Raw genomic sequence first — 22,211 nt, 5'->3', positions numbered from 1 at the left:
ACTTGGTTGTGGTCGAAGTATGTTAAATGTCATTTTCTTATTTACTTTAACAGTTATGTACATTGTTTTTGTAATGAAACAGAACAAACATATATAATTTTTTTTTTAATATCTTTCAAAGATTTATTTAAAAAATTTAATACTTTGTCAGTAAAGTCCTTAATAATGTATAAATCATGCCAGATTAAAAATACAATTTCAATACAAGTATACACCAAAAAGGTCCAATACTCTTCTGCTATCAGGTAACGATTACTTTTTGCTTTCATAAGTAAAAAGAATTTCTAATTCAAGTAAAATATTTACCCTTAACCAATTTTTTAGGCAAGTGTAACTTCCGCAGGCGGTGGCTGTTATTATGTTTGTAGTAAGTCGGCTTTCCAGAAAATGTAGTAGGAAACCAGGTTTTATTTAAAAGCCATGGGCAGACCAAAGGCTGGTACCTAGCCTTGTAAATACAATCTATTGCTTGTGCTAATGACGCTCTCTTGGCCCATTTTTAGTTTATTATTTGTTCTGTAGATGGGGGTAACTTCTGCTACAGTTACACCAGTATCCACTCAAAAATGATAATAAAATAGGATGTCTCTCCGAAATCCAGGAAGTAATAGAAAAATTAATCAGTACTCTCTTTATACTGTTGGGATATTTTTTGAGCATCACACAATATATCACCAAGAATAGATGTGCCAATAGCATGTGACAATTTGATAATTTTTACTTTGAGGTAGTAGACCATTTTTCAATAATTCAATGGTTTTTGTCAGCAATTGTTCCATGATCTAACTTTAATTTTTAGCATCTGGTTTATCGACAAGTTCAGACAAGCAATAATTTGCACATTCTGTGCATAGGCAGAAGTATAAATTTTTATTAGACCCTTTTTGATCAGTGTACTTTGCACAATTTTTGGGTATTTCTTATGTGTAAACTTAAACACCTCGGATCATTGTCTTTGCAAATTATATGATGCTTATTACACCCACATGAAGCCATATTTGTATTCTGCAAACAATAAATACAACATAAATATACACCAATGCGGGTTTCCCAAAATGTCCTACTATCAGGGAAAAATTAATTTCAATTTATATTTCTTATATAAGACAGCTTTAATATTTTTTTGATATTTGATAAAATGAACAAATAGAGAATTATAGTCCTCTCAATTAGAAAAGCGCAAATACTATGGGAATTCTATTTTAAATACATGGGTGGGGTGGGGGGCTTACCAAACACCAGCATTTAAAATCATCTGTCACCACTGAATGCTTGAAAACGTCTGCATAAGAATAACTGCACAAGCAAGAAAATGAAGAAATCCCCTGCAAAAATCGTTAGGTAATCATTATTTAATTACCAAGTAAAATCATTTTTCTTATTTGTTTCTTGTACAAGATATTTTGAAAACGTGTGTGGCCGGTCTTTATATATAATACAGCTTTTCATCATGTCCTACATACATAATTTTAAAATTTTTTTATGACTTTTTAACAAGAATTAATCATCATATTTGTTTTTTTAAGAACAAGAAACGAATAGAATGGGATGTGGTTTTATTTATTCATAACATTATTCACCAGAACCTAGCACAAAATTTGTCCTCTTATCCACTGTCTATGTTATAATACAAGCTATATTATTATCAAGTTTGAAATACTATAATTTAATAGGAAATATCATGTCTATTATTATTATTATTATTCATTTCCCGATGAACTGTTATTTAACGACAGTTTCAATATTTTGGGAACAGTCATACACAAAGAATGCTGAAGTTGCAATTAATTATATTTTTTTTGCTAGAAGCGGCCAGTTTCCGGTTGACTTCCAAGCGTGTAAGGATTGTTCAATTTTGGGAAAACAGTTCCGCATTTAAAGAAGTGTGCATTTTTCTAAATGCAACAGTTTCACTCCTTTGTACATGGTAATTAAGAAGTTTAAGGATTTTCAAATGAATTATCGCAATAATCTGCAACATGCATCGAGAAGGTGATTGCACGATACATGTTTTATGTGATCGGTTTTGGCCGATACCAAAGGGTGGGGGGTAACAACCTTTTCTTTGTGAGATCTTTTTAAAATGGCATTTTTGTTATGTTTTTATAGCAAATTCTAGTATATATAGCTGATTTACTAATAGTAATTTGTGACTTTTGGGACCTGGAGAATAGAGAAACAGGGATACACTGGTTTTAAATATTTTATGATAAATGCTTTTTTACCAAGCTGCCTCTAGGTAAAAAACCTTTCCATCAACACCGAGACTCTGATATTCTGCGCCGTAGTTGGTTTAACACTACACAAAAAACACCGCGTTTTAAATTTGGAGCTTTTTTATTTGTACAGGGGGTGGCGGGGATCGTCGCTAATTTTTAAATTTTGTTTTTCCCGATATTAAATAAAATGGAAAAATAAAATTTTTTAAAAATTTGTAAAAGCTTACGAAATGTTTGTTTATAAACGCAACAACCGGGGGAAGAAATAAAAAGAAATGATGCATTAACCAAGCGCCCCCCTAATTTGCGGTAGAAAGGGAGCGTCGATTCAAACACATACGGGTTCACGACTTTCTGAATTTGCGTTTATGTTTCGAAGAGTAAAAACGGATACCAGTCAAAATACACACGCGTTTGTTTTTCCTTTGTGTTTGGAAAATTTTTGAGGGCCCCTTTCTGTCACTGTCCGTAATTTACGGTAAGTTTTTTTAAAATTTATGAATAATTAGCATAACTAAATAGTTCTTTTTATATAAAATTGTTATTGACTTTAAAAACCCTTCGATAAAGAAAATGGACATCGTTTTTTGAAAATTTCTGCGATCAGATTTGGAAATATGTTCCTTGCCCATGGCGTTTACGTTCAGTTGGGGTTTTCGTAAAGGCCTGATTTATTGCGCTAGTTCAAAATGACAAATGAGGCATCATTCGATATTCTCCCCTCTGGATACAATATTCAGGCGGATCAGGGGTGGGGTCCGGGGGTCCAGACCCCCCGGGTTTTTGGAATTTAATGTAAAAAAATTTAATTTTAAGTTATTTTTTTTTAAAAGTGAAACTAGGACCCCCTCGGGCAGAAAGCATAGAATTTGGACCCCTCGACAGAAAATGCTGGCCCACATAGAATGACCTGTAAAATTTTATACGGGGGTTTAGTTCTGGCTACCATAATTTAAAACTGACGCTATTTTTATTTTCTGAGGTCGCGTCCATTGCGGGAAATCCATAACGCTATAAAATCTCTGAGCTGAATATTTTTTAGCTATACGGGGTATCCCAATTTAGGGGGAGTTTATTTCAGGGGACTCTTAAATAACAAAATCTTTGACATTAATGAAAGGAAAAAATTTTATTCTGTTTAATTTTTTTATATTTTCTTTAATTTGGGCAAAAAAGTCTTAAAACACCAGAAAACTTTCCCCCGCATTAAAGAAACAGAGGGGGGGAAATTTTAGCTTTTTTGGGATTACCTATTACCATGAATTTCAATTTTAAATCTAAAGGAAGTTTTTAAATTTTGATCTAAGAAAAAGAAGCTTTTCTTTTTTACAATGGGCCAAACAAAATATGAAAAAGATAGGCAAAAAATAAGCAATTTCCTGAAATTGCGGGGGAAAATTCGAAGTTTAAACATTTGATAATCATTAGCTAAATTCCTTAATTTTTGGGATCAGGTAAAATTTAAAAAAAGACCCCAATTTTAAAAAATATTTTGCAAAAAAATCTAAGAAACTTGAGCAGAATAATGGAGAAAAAATTGAAAAGCTTTTATTTTAAAGGTCAAAAACAGTGCCCCTTTATAAATTCAAATCTAAAATATAAAGTTGAAGGGTGTTTTTTTTTCACATGGAAAAATTTGTTGGGTAAAATTACTAAAAAAATGATTTTTTTTTTAAATAAAACGTTGTTTTTTACCTATCATTTCCCCAAAAAGGTTTAAAAAGTAAGTAAACTAAGTTAAGAATTACCACTTTTATAAATAGAAACTCAATTTTGGAAAAAAAAAAATAGAAAAAATTTTTTTATTCCCCATTTTCCCCAACTTCATTCTTTTTTGGAGTAAATTTGCCCCCCCCCCGGTTTTCCCAGACGGGTTTACCCCCCCTGGGCTTGTAGTCAAAAACCCCGGGGAAATTTATTTCATTCCGCAATCTGGCAATTTTTTGGACGTGTTAAAATTTATGAAACAACATGACATTCCAGGAAATGGGGGAAGGGTCCCCTACGTTTTTTGAAATTAAATAGAGAGAAAAAAATTTTGCACCAGAGGCCACCATTTCATGTAGTTTTTAAACAGTTTTTATTCAATAACTTCAGGGGGGGGGACTCCCCTTCCCCCAAATTAGAAAAGGGGGCCCCCCTCCATACCGGTATTCCTCATAGCTATGCACCTCGCGGTGACAATAAATTTTCTAGATCCGGCCTCACAGTTAAATCTGTACCCTTTTTAAAACTGTTTCCCGGGGGGTTTTTAATTTTTTCACCTTTGGTATCAAATATTATTAATAAAAGCACTTTAAACATTTTTCTATTTTTTAAAAATTCTCATTATTTACAGTTTGCAGCAACACCCGATGGAGTAGAGCAGCCCTTTTTTCTGACTGCAGTGGCTTGGGCTTGGATGCCCAAAATTTAAGAAGATTGCTTGATTTTTTAATGCGTTCCCGTGACACAAAACTTACAAGACAATAGTTTCTTTATATCATTATCAATTAGGAACATGTTAATGCCCATTGAAAGATTGTGTGTAACATACAGACGGGGGCCCCTTTGCATCAAGGTCAAGTTCTTATAAAATTTTCGCTGCATCGCAAACCACATAGCTAAAAAACCCCTATGAAAGGAGCGTGGTATTTCCATGTGCAGCTATCACCAGTTTAAAAATGGAAACGGGTGAGTAAATTTATTTTTTACATTTATTTTCTTTGATAAAACCACAGGCCCAGTTTTTGTGAAAATATCTCTATGAAATTTGGTTAAAATGTTGTTTTATGATCTAAGATCAAGTTTTAAATCGGGGTCAGTGGGGTAAAAAAATTAGGCATTGGGGAAAAGACCTTGTTAACACTCTGACCCCAGCATTTTGACCAAAAAATTTTAATAAAAACTTTTAGGAATTTTAACTTGATGTTTTGGTTTTTAAGTTAAATCTAGTCAGTAGGGGTAAAAAAACTAAACCAGGTAATTCAGGGAAGGCTTCTAGTTAACACTCTAGAGGCCACATTTTGAATATCTTAATGAAACTTTGTCAGAATGTTAATCTGAGATCTTTAGCCCAATTTAAAAAACGGGTAAAGGGGGTTCAAAAAAAAGTCCCCAGGTCAAAATAATCAAAGGAAACGTTTTTTTAAACATTTAGAGGCCACTTAGACGGATTTCATGAAACGTGGTCAGAAATAACCCCTTGTGTCTTTAGGTCAAATTAAAATCTAGGTCAGGGGGATTTTAAAAAACTGGTCGCAGGAAAAATCAAAAGAAAAATTTTTTAAATTTTGAAATCAGAAAATTAGTCAAAATTTTTTGTCTTGAGACCTCTAGGTCAAGTTTGATTTGGGTTTGATGGGATCAAAACTGGGTTTTCACCAGGTCAAATAAAAGGAAAAGCTTGTTCACCTAGGGGTGCATTTAGACTGTTTTTCTTGAAAATTTGGTTTGTTTTTTTATTGAGATCTTTAAATCAATTGGAATGGGGGTCATTGGTTAAAAATTGGGCACCGACAATCAAAGGGGAAGTTTATAACACTGTAGAGACCACTTTAAGACCAATTCTTAATGAAATTGACCAGAATGTTTATCTTTAAGCCCTGTCCCGGCCTGTTCGTTTTTAAAACCCACTTTACAATGGGTAACATTTAAGGCCACACCCCAAATTTTAGCATGCAAATCCAAGGGAATCGGGTCATGGGGGGCAAAAAACGGGTCACCAGTTAAAAATAAGGGAAATGCTTTTTAAACCCTCAGAGGTCACATTATGCCCCATATCTTCACGTAATATGGTCAGAATGTTATATTTGGGTGTTTTGGGGTCCTTAGGTAAAAGGTAAGGGCCCATGGATCTGAAATTTGAAAAATGGTTTCCCCATAAATTAATGGAAAAGGGGTTTCAAGGTAATTTTCTTAAAGGGAGTGTTTTCCCCTATTGATTTTTGGATCCCCGGGGAAAACTAAAGGCCACGGGGACAGAATTTTAAAAAAATGATTTTTTTTTTTAAATAGAGAAGGTTCCACCCTATACCGGGGAATTTAACGGTTTTTTGGGTTTGAGTGTAGTTGCTCCTATTGATTTTTGTGGTCATGGGTCAAAAGCAAGCTCACGGGGACCTGAACTTAAAAAAGGGTTTTCCCTGTAAATTAAACTGGTAAAGGGTTTTTTAACCCTGGGACCTTGAAATTTAAAGGTTTATTGGTCTTAATGTGCATGACCCTATTTGATTGGGTCACGGATCAAAGGCAAATCACAGGGACCTAAACCTAAAAACAGTTGTTGCTTATTTACTTTATAAATTTCAAGAATTGCAGACACTGTTTTCTATGAGAGGGTGAGCTCAAGCGAAAAAAAAAAGTGGACCTCCCCCTAACAACTTAAAGGGAAACTTTTTTTGCAAGCATTTTTCCCCGAAGGGATTGATTCAAACAAGCCATTGGACAAGACCCCACCAAAGGGCAAGTTCTACAAAAAGGGAGACGGACCCCCCAAAAAATTTCGACGTTAAAAAAGGGCTTAATTTTTTCCCGATCAAAACTAGCCTAAGACATAATCACCCCCCAATTAAAACAAAACATATGGAGAAGTCAGTACTTTAAAATCAGAAAATTTTAAAAGATATAGACTTTCTAATGACGACAAAATATGGAGAAGATAATGTACTTGAAAATGTTTAATGGAAAAAGGGGAAATTGAAACTTTTTTGATTTTTTTGGTTCTCATTAAGGCTTTGTCATTGATGGGCGATAATTGATTTATTTCTTTTTTTTCAAAAAGAGAAAATTTGAAAAGAAAAGCTTTTTAGGAGTACAAAAAAGGTTTTTATAGAATTTTGGGAATAAAATGTAAAAACTGGCCCTTTTCTTGGGTCTGCAAATTTGGGAAAAATAAAAAAAAAACATATAATTGCTTTTTTCGTGAACGATTGTTGGATTTTTTTTGTGCATTATTATAAGGCCCGCATTAAAACGGTTGGGTTATGGGAAGGTCTCCTTCTGACTATTGACCCAATAACTAAAAACCTAGACTGAAAGATTTTTGCTAACCTTGCACAAATGCTCAAAGGGAGCTTTTGTGATCGCCCTGTGTCTGTCGTCGTCAAAAATTTGCTTTTTAAACTCTAAAAGTCAAAATTTTGGTCAAATCTTAAAAAAAACTTGGTCGAATGGTACCCTCAATAAAATTTGGAGTTTTGTTTTGGGTCATCTGGTAAAAAATGGTCACCAGGCCAATAAAGGAAAAAGCTTTTTAGCCCCCTACTGGTTGAAAACTTTTTTGGGGGGAATAGAAGCATTTTCCTCTTCCGTCCGTCCGCCGCGTCCGTCCGAAATTTCGTGTCCGGTCCAAAACTCTGTCATCCATGAAGGGTTTTAATTTTCTGGCCCAAATTTTCCCCAGATGAGAGACGGTCATGCGAAAAACCCCGGCCCCCCAGCTAAAAGGGTAAAGGTCAAAATTTGGGGTAAAGGGGTCAACGGTTTTTTTTTCCTGCCCGGCCCCAAACTCTCCCTCCTTAAAGGGGATTTTAGTATTACGGGGCCAAATGTTCCCCTGATGAGTGAGTTCGCGCAAATCCCGGCCCCCAGTAAAAGGTAAAGGTAAATTTGGGGAAAAGGTTTAACGGGGCTTTTTCCTGTCCGGTCCAAAACCCCCCATCCTGAAGAGATTTTAATTTTATTTGGAAAAAAATTTTTTCCCCTGGGGGAGGACTTCATGCCAAAACCGGACCCCCTGTTTAAAAGGTCAAGGCACATTGGGGTCAAAGGTCAAAAAGGGGTTTTTTCCTGTGGTCATAACTCCCCCATCTAGAAGGGATTTAAATTTTATTGGCACAAAGACCTCATAATAAGGATTGCAGACAACTTTAAAACCCCCTAGCTAAAAGGTAAAGGGTCACACTTCAGTCAAATGTTAAAAAGCTTTAACGGGTCTTTTTTCGTGCCCGGGTCCATAACTCTGAATTCTTAAAGGGGATTTAATATTATTGGCCAAAAGTTCCCCAGTGAGACCATTCTGTGCAAACCCCGGGGACCCTTAGCTAAAAGGTCAAGGTCACAATTGGAGGTCAAAGGAAATTTTTTTTTTTCCTGCCAATCCAAAACTTGTCACCGTCAAGGGATTACAATATCACGGGGTAATTTTTTCCCCATGATGAATAAATTTCAGCGCAAAACCCAGTACCCTAGCAAAAAGGTAAAGGTCACACTTTGAATAAAAAGGTCAGTAGGTTTTTTTTCGTCCTCAAAAAACTTTGTCATGCAAAACAGGATTTAGATATCATTTTGGACAAAATTCCCCGGATGAGAATGTTATGCGAAAACCCAAGCCCAGGGTTAATGTAAAGGTCACACTAGAGCCCCAAAGGTCGACAAAAGAATGACTTTTTTGGGCTTTTTCTTCTTCAGCATGGAGGGATTTGATGTAATTGGCAAAAATGTTCACCAACAAAAGGCGGTTTTGCCGTGCGCAAAAAAAGGTCCCTAGGTCAAAGGTCAAGGTATTTTAGAGGTAAAAGGTAAAAATTCAAGAATGACTTTGCCCGGACATTTTTTTTATGCTTGGGGATTTTGTGAACTTGGCCAAATGTCACCACCTGAGGCACCCTTTTTTTTTAGAATTTCGTCCCTTGTTGTTACTATAAAAGATTTTATTGTAACTTTTTTTTATTGGCCGTGGGAAAAAAATCGAGACCATTTTTTCGTGGTGCAAATGCATGTTACACCCTTTTTTTAGGGTTTTTTGCCCTTCTCTACCTGGTAAAGATTTTCTTGTGGATTTATTTATGTTTTTTTTTTTTTTTTTTTTTTAAATTTTTAAATTTTAATTTCCCTTTTTTGGTACTTAAATATTTTTTGTAACTTTTTTATAATCGGAAAAAAAAACTTTTAAATAGAAAACAATTGGGGGTTTTTTATAATGCACTTTTTAACAGGTGTTTTGTTATAACATTTGTAAAAAATACAAATTGGGTTTTATCTCTTGCAATTCAGTTCATTGTTATAAGCGTAGAGAAAATTAGGTCCTTCCAGTAGGGGGTTTGTATTGCAGGCAATCTTTATTCACTGTTAAAAACTCTAGAGGTCAAATTTGGCTCAATCATAATGAAAAAGGTAGAATGTTACCCAAAAAAAATCTTGGCGAGTTCGTTTTTTGTAACGGTTTTTAAAAAAAAGGGCACAAGGTCAAATATAAAAGCAAGGGGGGGCGTAGGGGAAGAAAAAACCCAAAAAAATTTGGGAGGGGGTCCAAAAGTGCGTATTAGGTAAATTATGCTTTGAAAAAAATGCATATACGCATGTGTGATCATTTTTAAGCGTATAAAAACGTATAAGAAATTACAGAAAAATCCGCAATGACTTTTTACTATGTAAAAAAAATCTGAATCATTAAAACTTTACGTAACAAAGCACGGGCAGCTTAAAACTCCCACACAAAAACGTACATACGCTTGGGAAAGGACTTTTAAGTTAAACTTATTAATACCCCAAAGCATTCGTAAGTCAAAAGTTGGGAAACAAATTTTTTGGGGACGTGGTATTCAAAGCGGGGCGATCTGAGATTGTAAAAAGTAAAAAAACATACGCTCTTTAAACCAAAAGAAGATCTTTTAAAACATATTTAAAGCATATTTAGTATTCTTGGATTTAGTACGGTATTGAAGGAGTAAACCCCAAAGGGGGAACAAAAAGCAAAAACTTTAAATGCTTTAAAGAAAAATGAAATGCAAAAAAAATTATGGGGTTCACAAAATTAATAAAAAAGTTTTTAAAAAACCCTTTTTTTTTTTTTTTACATTTTCAAATTTTCAGGGTAAAAATTACTCCTAGTAAATTTCAGATTTCCATATTATCATTCACAAAATTTATGAGAGTAAATACTATGGGGAACAAAATATTGGAGCCTTGTATTGGTCCTTGAAAAGTGCAGTTGAGTCGGGAAAAAGCAGGAAATATTTGGGAATTTCATTTTCTCAAATAAGTGGCAACCCCCAGAAACTGATAATATTTTTGTACAACTTTTACACAATAATATATTAATTGGGTTTTTTTCTGTGTAAGAAGAAGATGCAATGAAAAGAACAGCTATTCATTTGTATATTTAAATTTAAAATATTTTTAAATGTGAAGTTTTTTGTGTAATTTTTTTTTATTTTTTCATCTGTTCATGTCCTGAAAACCTAGGTTGTCATTTCGGGCGAAAACTAGGAACAAGGGATTTTTAAAAATAAATTGGACTTTTGATTTTTGAGAAATGTGTTTTCAAACTCGTAACTATGACACTCTAGGTACTTGAAAACAATTTTTTCGGTTCTAATTTTTTTTTTGGTTTTTCCAAAAAAAAATTTAAAATTGTTGATTGGTTTTTTGCCCTTTACCTTTTGGAAAAATTTACATAAAAAGATTGGGTGAAGGCTGTTTGTGGTAAAAAAGTGTACTTTATATAGCGGGCCAACGGGCCCAGAAAGTTATAGCCACTTTTTTAGTCACCAAGCGAAGCTAGGGTGAGCTATTTTGACCTACCGTCCGGCGCGGCGTCCGTCGTAAAATTTTTCTTTTAAAAAGACTCTCCTCATAAAATGCTGGGCCCAATTTTTCCAAAACTTCACAGGAATGTTCCTTGGTGAAGCTGTCAAAAAATGTTCAAAGAATTTTAAAATTTCCCTGCAGAAACCCAAAGGAAAAAATTTTTAAAATTCTTTCAAAACAAAAAGCCCTTTAAATTAGATTTTGGTGTGAAGATTGCCCAGGGACTTCCCAAAAAATTTTTCAAAAACATGACCCCGGGGTCAAAATTGACCCCGCCCCAGGGGTCCTTGATTTCATAGGAAAATCTTAAAAATTCCCTTTTCAAAAAACCCGAAGCCCCAGAACAGGTATTTGAATGTAGCATTGCCTAGTGGACCCTACTAAAGTTGTTAAATCTGACCCCAGGATAAAAAAAGACCCCGCCCCAAGGGTCCTTGATTTTAATGATTTTATAGGAAAAATTCAAAATTTTTTTTTAAAAAAAAAACCAGAAGGCCTGAGCTTTTATATTTTACAGTAGCATTGCCCAGTGGACCTCTACAAAAATATGTTATATCAGACCCCCGGGGCAAAAAGACCCCCCCCCAGGGGTCATTTTAAAATTTTTAGGAAAAAACTTCAAAATTTTTTTAAAAAAAAAACCAGAAGGCCCAGTTTTTAATATTTGACATGAAGCATGCAGTAGATTTCTACAAAATTTTTTCAAAACAGACCCCCCCGGGCCAATTGAGGTCGCCCATGGGGTTATTATTTTTACTAGAAAAATCTTTTAAAATTTGCTAAAAATAAACCCAGAAGCCTAGACTTAGATTTTTGATATGAACTTTTCAATTGACCCCGCCCCATGGGGTTTTCTTTATTTTACATAGAAAAATCTTTTAAAATTTTTTAAAATAAACCCAAAGGCCGAGCCTAGATATTTTGACATTAGCATTGCCTTGGAGTCTCAAAATTTGTTTAAATCAGACCCCCCGGGGCAAAATTGACCCCCCCCCCCCGGGTCACTTAAATTTTTTTTTGGAAAATCTTCAAAAAAATTTTAAAAATAAACCCGAAAGGGCCTAGTAGAAATTTTACAAAATTTTTTCAAATCATGACCCCGGGGCAATTTTTGGGCCCCCCCCTGGGGTTTACTTGATTGTACATAAAAAATTTCAAAAATTTTCTAAAAATAAACCAGAAGGGCCCAGAGGGGATATTTGATATGTAACTTGCCTAGTAGACTTGTACAAAATTTTTTTCAAATCATGACCCCGGGGTAAAATTAGCCCGCCCGGTTACTTGATTTACATCGGAAAAACTTTCCAAAAATTTTTTTAAAAGTCATCGTTTGCATTTGAAAAAATGTGCCATAAACTGGGACGATCCGGGGCATCTGACCCTCTTGTTTAAGAAACTGCCCAAATTGTAGCTGAATTGCTGAAATTTGCAACCTTTTTAAAAAATTTTTTAACCACTTCATGGTGAGCTTTTGTAACTCTCTATTCCTTTATGGGTTACCACTGCAACAATTTTAAAAAAAATTTTCTTCAAAAAAAGGGCATATTTACACCAACTTTAAAAGGAATTATTCTTAGGTGACCCCCTACCAAAATTGTTTAAAAATTCATTTCATTTTTTGGAATTGTTAGTATTGTTTGATTTACTGTCTGCAAAACAGATTGTTTTTCTGTAAATTTAAAAATGATGGGCAATATTGTATATAATTTTAGTCAATATACGAAGAATAAGGAGGGCTATCCACTGACTGGCATTGGCTTTTCCCCGGCCCCACCCCTTTTTGAAAATTTTTTTACCTTATTTTAGCCACCTTCATAGTGCAAAGGGGCTTTTGTTATTTACCCCGTCCGTGTCCGTCCGTGCGTCAGTACTGACGTGCGCAACATTTCTGTCGCCGAATGGTTTCATTTTTGATTTTTTTAACCAAAATTTCCCCAACTTGTACACCATAAAACACGGTTCCTTTTTTGAAGGCCATTATGGGTTCCGAGTTTTGGCCCCCGAAAGGGCCAAAATTTGCTTTTTGACCTTGTCTGAAAAATAGCGCTTTATTTTTGATTTGATTTTAAACCAAACTTGCACACAATTGTATACCATAAGATCTTTGGTTTTCCCTTTTTGAAAATGGGGTTCATTTGGGTTCCCCAGTGGGCCCCCAAAGGGCAGAAATTTGCTATTTTTACCCGCGCACAATAGCGCTTATTTATGATTGAATTTAATCAAACTTGCCAAAAATTGTGTCAATAAAATCTCGGTTCCTTTTTTAATCGGCCAGATCCCCAATGGGTTCCAGAGTTATGCCCCTGAAAGGGCCAAAAATTTGCTATTTTACCTTTTCTGACAAAAGCAGCTTATTTATGATTTGATTTTAAAAAAACTGCACACAACTTTTATCACCCCAAGATCTTTTTCCTTTTTTCAATGGCGTTCCTTCAGGGTTCTAGAGTTATGGGCCCCCTTTAAAAATCCAAAAATTTTATTTGGCTTTTGCAGCCATATAGAGTTCATTTTTGGGTTTTTTTTTTATACAAAATTCCAAAAAATCTTTTAAAAACAAAAAATCTTGGAAATTCATGCAAAATCAGATCCAAAGGGTTCCGAATTTTTTTATATCTGTTCCTCCCCCTGATTGAATCAAAAAGGATTTATAAATTTTGGACTTAAGGACTTATTGAAATTTCATTTTGTTTTAGTTGGACTGAGACAAAGGGGAGAAACTTGGGCTTTTTTTATTCAAATACCTCCCTTTTTCAAATTAAAATGGTGTATCTCGAAATAATAAGATACTGACTGAAATTTCTTTTTCAACAAATTTTATTTGCAGTCCCTTTTTTGTTTTATTACAAATTTTTTTCGTAATACTTCCCTTTTACGTTTACTATAAATAGCTTATTTTTAGTAACTTTTTTTTACTGGGTAGGGAAAACCCGGGGGACCACTTTCTGTGGGACAACTGGGTGGACCTCCAATTTTTAGGTGTATTTTGACAATCTGTACCTTGTAAGAATTTTTTTTTTCTTTTTTGGGTTAAATTTTGTATTTTGTTGTTCCGCCTTTGGACTTAGATATTTTTTCTGAGGACCTTTTTGTCCTCAAGGCAAAGAAAAGGGGGGATATGGGGCCATCATGGCCCTCTTGTTTTCTTTTTTTGGCTTACACTTTAAACCCTACTTGTGGGGGGGGGGGTGCATTTGTCACTTACAGTCTTGTCAAGACGTTTGTTTTCTGTTAGATTTTTTTATATTTTTTTAGTTCATAATATTTGTTTTTTTTTTTTTTTTTTAAATAAAATAGATTAAAAAAATGTGTTGAATTTTTGTGGGTTTTTTAAATTTTTTTTCAAAATGGTATTAAAAGTGGCATTTTTTAAAAAAATGATTTTGGAAATGAAAAAGAATTTTTTTTTTTTTTAAAGAAATTTGGAAAATTTGTTTGTTTTGTCCGAACAAATCTGGATGTTCAAACAAAATGTCGAACTGAAAGATCTTTTTCATACAGACCCGGATTTGTTGTATTACGAACCCAAATTCCAAAATTTCTTTTTTTTTTTAAAAGTTAATTCTTTTTTGTTTCTATTGTTGTACATTGAAAAAGCGGGCTCTTATAACAAATGTTGTGAATGAAAAAGAATTTTTTAAAACAGTTTGGAATTTTGTTGACTACAAAAAATCTGGGCCGTTCATCAGAATTGAAAAATAATAGGACAGGATTTGTTCGAGTACGAACAAAATTTCCCAAAATTTCATTTTTTTAAGAATAAATTTTTTTCAGTTCTCCATTTGTTCGTACGTTAAAACCCAAAAGATAGTGAGAAAAAGAAATGAAAAAGAATTTTTAAAGATTTGGAAATTTTTTTCGTCGGCCGAAAAAAAAATTGGGGTTTGAACAGAATTCAGAATGAAAAAAATATGACAGGGTTTGTCGAAAAATGATAATGAGAAATAAAAAGAATTTTTAAAACAGTTTGGAATTTTGTTTGACGTCCGAACAAATTGGGTGTTTGAACAGAAATTAGAATTTAAAAAAAAAAATGGACAAAATTTTTTCGTTCGAACAAAATCCAAATTGCATTTTTTAAAGAAAAAACTTTTTCAGTTCTCTATTTGTTCAACGTACGAAAAAATCCAGACGTTCGTAGACAAACAAAGATAGTGAAAATGAAAAGACTTTTTAAAACAGTTTTGGAATTTTTCGTACGTCCCAAAAAATCTGGGTTTTGAACAGAATTCAGAATTGAAAAAAAAAAAATGGACAGGATTTGTTGTACTACGAACAAATTCCAAATTGCATTTTTTTAAAGAATAAATTTTTTTTTAGTTTTCCCCATTTTTTTCTACGTACGAACAAAAGATAGTGAAAAAGAAAAGAAAAAAATTTTTTTTTAAAACAGTTTTGGAAAAATTTTTTCGTACGTCCGAACAAAAGGGCGTTTTTAACAGAAATCAGAATTTAAAAAAAATATGGGCAGGATTTTTTTCGTACTAGAAAAAAATTCCAAAATTTCATTTTTTTTTAAGAAAAAATTCTTTTTCGGTTTCTATTTGTTTGTACGTACGAACAAATCCAGGCTGTTATATATGAAAAAATGATAGTGGAAATGAAAAAAAAAATTTTAAAAGTATTTTGGAATTTTGTTCGGACGTCCGAACAAAAGGGGTGTTTGAACAGAATATCAGAATTTAAAATAATTGGGCGGATTTGTTTGTATGTACGAACAAAATTTCCCAAAATTTATTTTTTTTTGAATAAATTTTTTTTTTGGTTTCTCATTTGTTGTTTTTTTTTTTTCCCTGGTGTTCCGTAAAGGGAAAAAAAATGTTTTGTGTAAATGAAAAAAATTTTAAAACTATTTTGGAATTTTGTTCGGGCGTACGAACAAATTGACTTTTGAAAAAGCATGTAGAACTGAAAAAAATAAAACGGGTAGGGGTTTTTTGTTCATACGACGAAAAGCCAGGATTTTTTCGTAGTAGAACAAAAATTTCCAAAATTCATTTAAAAAAATTTAGAAAAGAACAAGAATTTGTAAATTTTATTTTGGGAATTTTGTTCGCGTTACGAACAAATTTTGTTTTTGTTGCTGTGGTCTGCGCTTTCTTAAAATTTTGCTGTGATTTTCCCAGTAAAACTCCGTATAGCGGCAAAAAAGAGGGACAGACCGGAAGATCCTCTTTTATTCCGGAAGCAGATGTATATACAATGTGTACCTCTTCAAACCTAATGCATACTATTTTTTATACACATAAACTTGTTAATTTTATGTTATTTATGTTACATAAACTACTGTAAACCTAGAATTGTTTCTGTGCTTACACATACCTGGATATTAATAACTCATATTCTAGTACCATAATTGTATAACATGAGTGCACAAATCCACATTATTTCAATTGGTTAACAAGTTCCTTAATATATACGAAGCAACAGCCTTTTCAATATCGATCCGTCAGGCAAACTGGGGATAAAAACAATTTGTATCTACCGAACGACATATGTCAGCAGCCAATACGATCAGAAAGAAAATGCCTCTGTACATGTTATACCCTACCCCTAAGTATTCTATAAGAACCATGTTCGTGAACGGGAAAAAATACTAACCCATTTCAATCGCGTATTCATACCTAAAAAACACGCAGTTCAGTAAATGTTACTATTGATATTAAACAAAAGGATAATTTATCTTTCCCTCGTGCACCAGTCACCCTTGGTCTCAATATTCCATATTGCAGAGATGCTCCATATATTTCATGCTTTAGTCAACGTTACAGAAAAAACTTGCGTGAACTCCCCTAATGAACACCCGGTCTAGAGGTCACGGCAGTGTGCACATGTTAAGCGAAATGTAAACAAACAAAAACAGAATGCAGTATATTCACAGTTTACGATAAGACTCGAAATGATGAATGAAATTCATCTTGTATTGATTTTGAATTTGAAATCATACATTGGTATACATCTATTCTGTTTATTTAATTCATTTTGCACATTTATGCTGCGTATAAACATTTTAGCGTACACGTGTAGTAAATGACGACTGACAACATTTCACATCAGCCAATCAGGGGTGTCTGTTATCTAGCCCGGGAACTTCACCAGGGAAGTTCAAGCAAGTTTTTTGTGTCCCTTTTGAAAAAACTGTAAACTACACGTTGTTTTTCTAAGATAAGAATATTGAAGAAATGTGACCGGTACACAAGGGAAGATAAATTACCATTGTTTAATATCAATAGTACACATTTACTGAACTGCGTGTTTTAGGTATGAAATACGCGATTGAAAAAGGTTAGTATATTTTCCCGTTCACGACCATGGTTCTTATAGAATACCTAGGGGTAGGGTATAACATGTACCGAGGCATTTCCTTTCTGATCTGGCGCCAGTGTGTAATAACAGCAATTTACTGACTGTCAATAATTCAGGGTGTGGATAACCGTTGATAACTTGATATGGATGAAAAGGATTAGGGTGCATTCATAATTGAAGGGTACAATAAAACTGAACGTTTTCGAGAGTACTATAAATTAGTGATGCTCCGATTGTCGCCGACAATCGATTGTCGATCATTTAATGAGCCAAAGTCGCCGACATCGATTATGAACTTCTATAATCGATTATTTGACACTTAGGCTAGTTTTAAGCATATTCGGGAGTTACGCATCTTTTTGGTGGTATTTCATCATTAGGTTCATTTCTTTTCCACTCTTCGAAACGGAGGCAAAGCATTCTGCGTTCGATCAAAACAATAATGCAATCAAAGCCATATTCCTCTATCCAAGGAAAACTATATCACCTGTGTGGAAGTAGTTTGGATTCTACAAGATATGTTAAGGTGCAGCAGGGAAAGAAAATTAAAAAATGGGGAGTTTCGTTTGCCGATTATGCAGTCAAGACTGCAAATAATAGTACCCTACCCACATTCGTAATGTAGGTTGATTTACTTCATAATTTCAATGAGCATTGTTCTTCTAGATATGTTTTAATATACAGCTGTAGATGTGTCTTTTTATAAACATGAAATAGTTATAAATAGAAAATAAGAAATGAAAAATTGGAGGGCATTGAAGTTTGAACCATGTACAAATAGGGACAAAAATAACATTTCAGGTCTGACAGCATGGTCAGTTTCTCAAATTCTCAGGGACTCCTGATAGTCCGACAGACGCTTGGGTGCAAATCATATGAATATGCCACATTATACCTTGGTAAATAAAAGATACTTTTCAATTAGCCACATTAATATCTGCATACAGCGCTAAAACTTCACACACAGATTACATTACTCCTGCTAATATATGCTAATACAGCTAGTCAAGTGAGCTAATGGTTAATAAGTTTTAGAAGGCTCAGTACCAAAGTCCGATTATTTCCCGATTAATCTCTCGGAAGGCCTTCCGATTATATCCGATTAATCGATTATCATTTTGCTGTCCGATTATCATCACTACTTTTAAATGCAGCTATGCAGTAATACTTACCCTTTGCATTTCTTAAAATGTTACTGCGGCTTCATTTTCGCGTGATCCCCATGGATATGATTCCGCGAGTATTTGTTTGTTTGTTTGTTTTGGGTTTAACGCCGTTTTTTAACAGTAAATTTTAGTATGAATGGCGGACAGTTAACCTAAGCAGTGTTCCTGGATTCCGTACCAGTACAAATCTGTTCTCCGTAGTAACGGCCCAAATTCCCCACATGAATCAGAGGTGAAGGACGAATGATTTCAGACACAGTGTCTTTTTATAAAATCGTTGACTCGCCCGAGGATGGAACTCACGACCCCGCGATCCGTAGACCGACGCTCTCCCTATTGAGCTTAACTCTACGTTTGCTGAGTTAAGCTTAACATAAGCGACAAAATATCCGATTGCATAAAATAAAACATTAATATGATCAGTCCGAGGGGAATAGACAGTCTACATTCAATTACATAAATTTTTCCCGAACAATTTGATATTTCAATTTTTTTTCTCTCGTTTGTTCTTCAGAATAAATTAATCAAAGCACACGTAATTTCGATATAATCTTTTCAAATAAATTTTATATCTTTTATACAACATGCAAACTGTCAAGTTTACCAGCGACAAGGAGATTTGGGTAATGTTCTTATTGATTTTGTCAATATATTATAAACAATGCAGTTATTTCAAGGTTAATAATCTGTAGGTCATTACCTGGGATTTGCAAAGGGTAGGCAAAATTTAGTTTCACAGATAAGTCTCGAACTGAAAGGATTAAAGTCTTAGGGTTAGTAACCTTTATAATATCTTTATAATATAGATAATCAAAACTAAATTTAGTGAATTCAATAATACAAAATTAAATGTTAGTTGAATATGTTATTGATTTAATATTCGAGCTGCGTTATAGGCTTTCGCAGTTATCTGAACTAATCATTTACCGAAAAAATACAACTTTAAACAGGACTAAAAAGAATTAATCATCATATTTGTTTGTAAGAACAAGAAACGAATAGAATGGTATGTGTTATTATTATTCATAACATTATTCACCAGAACCTAGCACAATAATTTGTCCTGCCTTATCCACTGTCTATGTTATAATACAAGCTATATGTATTATCAAGTTTGAAACTACTATAATTTAATAGGAAATATCATGTCTATTATTATTATTATTATTCATTTCCGATGAAACTGTTATTTATACGACAGTTTCAATATTTTGCAACAGTCTATACACAAAGATGCTGAAGTTGCAAATTAATTATATTTTCTTTGCTAGAAGCGGCCAGTTTCCGGTTGACTTCCAAGCGTGTAAGAGATTGTTCAATTTGGAACACAGTTCCGCATTTAAAGAAGTGTGCATTTTTCTAAATGCAACAGTTTCACTCCTTTGTACATGGTAATTAAGAAGTTTAAGGTATTTTCAAATGAATTATCGCAATAATCTGCAACATGCATCGAGAAGGTGATTGCACAGATACATGTTTTATGTGATCGTGTTTTGGCTCGTATACCAAATGGGTGGGGTAACAACCTGTTTCTTTGTGAGATCGTTAAAATGTGCATCATTGTTATTGCTTTTATAGCTAATTCTAGCTATATATAGCTAGATTTAGCTATATAGCTAATTTGTGACTTTTCTGGGACCTGGAGAATACGAGAAACAGGGATACACTGTGATTTAATATATTTTATGATAAATGCTTTTTCTTACCAAGCTGCCTCTAGGTAAACAATCCTTTCCATCAACACCAGAGACTCTGTATATTCTGCAGCCGTAGTTGGTTATACACACTACACAAAAACCTCGCGTTTTGAATTGGATGCTTTCATTATTTGTACACGGGGTGGCGGGTGATCAGTCGCTACATTCTTAAATATTGTAGTATCTACCGACTATTAAAATGAATGGATTAATAAAACTTTTTAACATTTGTATAAAGCTTACGAAATGTTTGTTATTATAAACGCCTACAACCGCTGATTAGAACTTAAATAAGAAATGATGCATTAACCAAGCTGACACCCCTAATCTTAGCGTGTTATGAAATGGACGCGTCGATTCAATTACACATGGCTGGTTCACGACTTCTGAGACTTGCGTTTATGATTCGAAGAGTGAAAACGGATACCAGTCAACTACATACACACGCGTTTGTTTATTCCTTTGTGTGTTGGAAATTATTGATGGTCCTTCTGTCACTGTCCGTAATTTAGCGGTAAGTTTATTTATATATATGTAATAATAGTAGCATAACTAAATACGTTCTTTTATATATAAATATTGTTATTGACTTTAAAGACCTTCGACTAAAGAAAATGGGACATCAGTTTTTTGAAAATCTTCTGTCGATCTATGATTGTGGATAATTTGTCTCCTTGACCATGGCAGTTTACAGTTCAGTTTGTGGATTTCGCTAAAGGCCTGATTTATTGCGCTAGATTCATAATGACTAAATGAGGCATCATTCTGATATTTCTCCACCTCTGGATACAATATTCATGCGCGGATCCAGGGGTGGGGTCCGGGGGTCCAGACCCCCCCTGGGATTTTGGAATTTAATGTAAATACAATTAATTTTAATGTTATTTTGTATAAAAGTGTACTAGGACCCCCTCTGGCAGAAAGCATAGAATTTGGACCCCTCTGACAGAAAATGCTGGATCCACATATGATATTGAGCCTGTAGAATTTATACTGGGTTATTCTGGCTACCATAACTTAACTGACGCTATTTTTATAGTCTGATGGTCGCGTCCAACATATAAACATCTCTGAGCTGAATTATTTTAGCTAATACTGGGTATACCAATTACCGGGAGTCTTATATTCAGTGGACTCTTAATTATAACAAAATCATTGACATTATATAAAGGATAAATTCTATTCTGTTTAATTATTTAAATTTAGCTTTAGACTTTGGCAAAAAGTCTTCAAACACCAAGTAAACGTTCCACTACTGTCATTCAAGAACAGAGGTGGGAATTTTAGCATTTTCTGGCATATACCTATTACATGAATTTCAACTTTCAATCTAAAGAAGTTGTTAAAATCTAAGACAAAGAAAGCATTTCTATTTACAATGGGCCAAACAAAATATGAAAAAGATAGGCAGAAATAAGCAACTTCACTGAAAATTTGCGGTGAAAAATTGCAAAGTTTAAACATATGATAATACACTTAGCTAAATTCCTTAATTTCTGGGATCAGGGTGAAATAAAAAAAGACACTCCAATTTTCAAAAATAGTTTTGCTAAAAATCTAAGCCACATTGAGCAAGAAAAATGAGAAAAAAATTGTAAAGCAATTTTTCCAAGTTAATGTAAAAAACGGGTGTCCTTTATAAATTCATAAATCTGTAACTAAAAAGGGTTGAAGGGGTTTTTAAATTTTTTTCAATGGAAAATATTTTTTTGGGAAAATTTTCCCAAAAATACATGATAATTTTTTTTAAAGGGAACTGTTTTGTTTACCACACTTCCCCCAAAAAGGTTTTTAAAAGAAAGGGAAAAACCCTTAAGGTAAAAACCCTCCCATTTTAAAAAACATAAAACCCCTAAACTTTTGGAAAAAAAAAAATAGAAAAAACTTTTTTTGCCCAGTATTCCCAAACCCTTCTTTATTTTTTTAAGGAGTAAATTTCCCCAAACCCCCGGATTTTCCCAAGGGTTTTCCCCACCCTGGGCTTGTAGTCAAAAACCCTGGAAATTGTTCATTCCGAAAATCATGGCAATGTTTTGGAAACTTTTAAAAATTTGAAACAACATGTTCCAGGAAATGGGGGAACGAACCCACATTTTTTGAAATTAAATAAGAAAAAAATTGCCCCCGGGGCCCCACCATTTCATTTAAATTTGACCCCGAATAATTATTTCAATAACTTTCAGGAGGAGACTCCCCTCCCCCCCAAAAATATAGACAAGGCCCCCCCCCCCCCCTTTTCCCGGTTCCTCCTCTTTATCTTGCCCCTCGCGGGTGACATAAAAATTTTTCTAATCCTCCTCACATTTTAAAATTGC

The 22,211-nt window shown here is 33.9% G+C and overlaps 1 protein-coding gene across 3 annotated transcripts in view; it reads left to right on the top strand.

Annotated features, from left to right (window-relative positions):
• The window catches only part of LOC123547319 (uncharacterized), a 72,261-nt gene that overhangs the window by 28,333 nt on the left and 21,717 nt on the right, over nucleotides 1-22,211 (top strand). Inside the window, exon 1 of one of the 3 annotated variants that reach the window (XM_045334314.2) lies at nucleotides 17,435-17,654. The exons of 1 other annotated variant lie outside the window; for it this stretch is intronic. The gene's annotated coding sequence lies outside the window, so the exon portion shown is untranslated. Of the gene's footprint in view, nucleotides 1-17,434; nucleotides 17,655-19,481; nucleotides 19,591-22,211 lie in introns of those variants that run through there. One more of the 3 variants, XM_053551597.1, reaches the window with a different exon arrangement.

The sequence above is a fragment of the Mercenaria mercenaria genome, chromosome 9, assembly GCF_021730395.1.
Source record: "Mercenaria mercenaria strain notata chromosome 9, MADL_Memer_1, whole genome shotgun sequence".
NCBI classification, from domain to species: domain Eukaryota; kingdom Metazoa; phylum Mollusca; class Bivalvia; order Venerida; family Veneridae; genus Mercenaria; species Mercenaria mercenaria.
The sequence above is the reverse complement of the archived record's forward strand: the minus strand, read 5'-3'. Positions and strand labels throughout refer to the sequence as shown.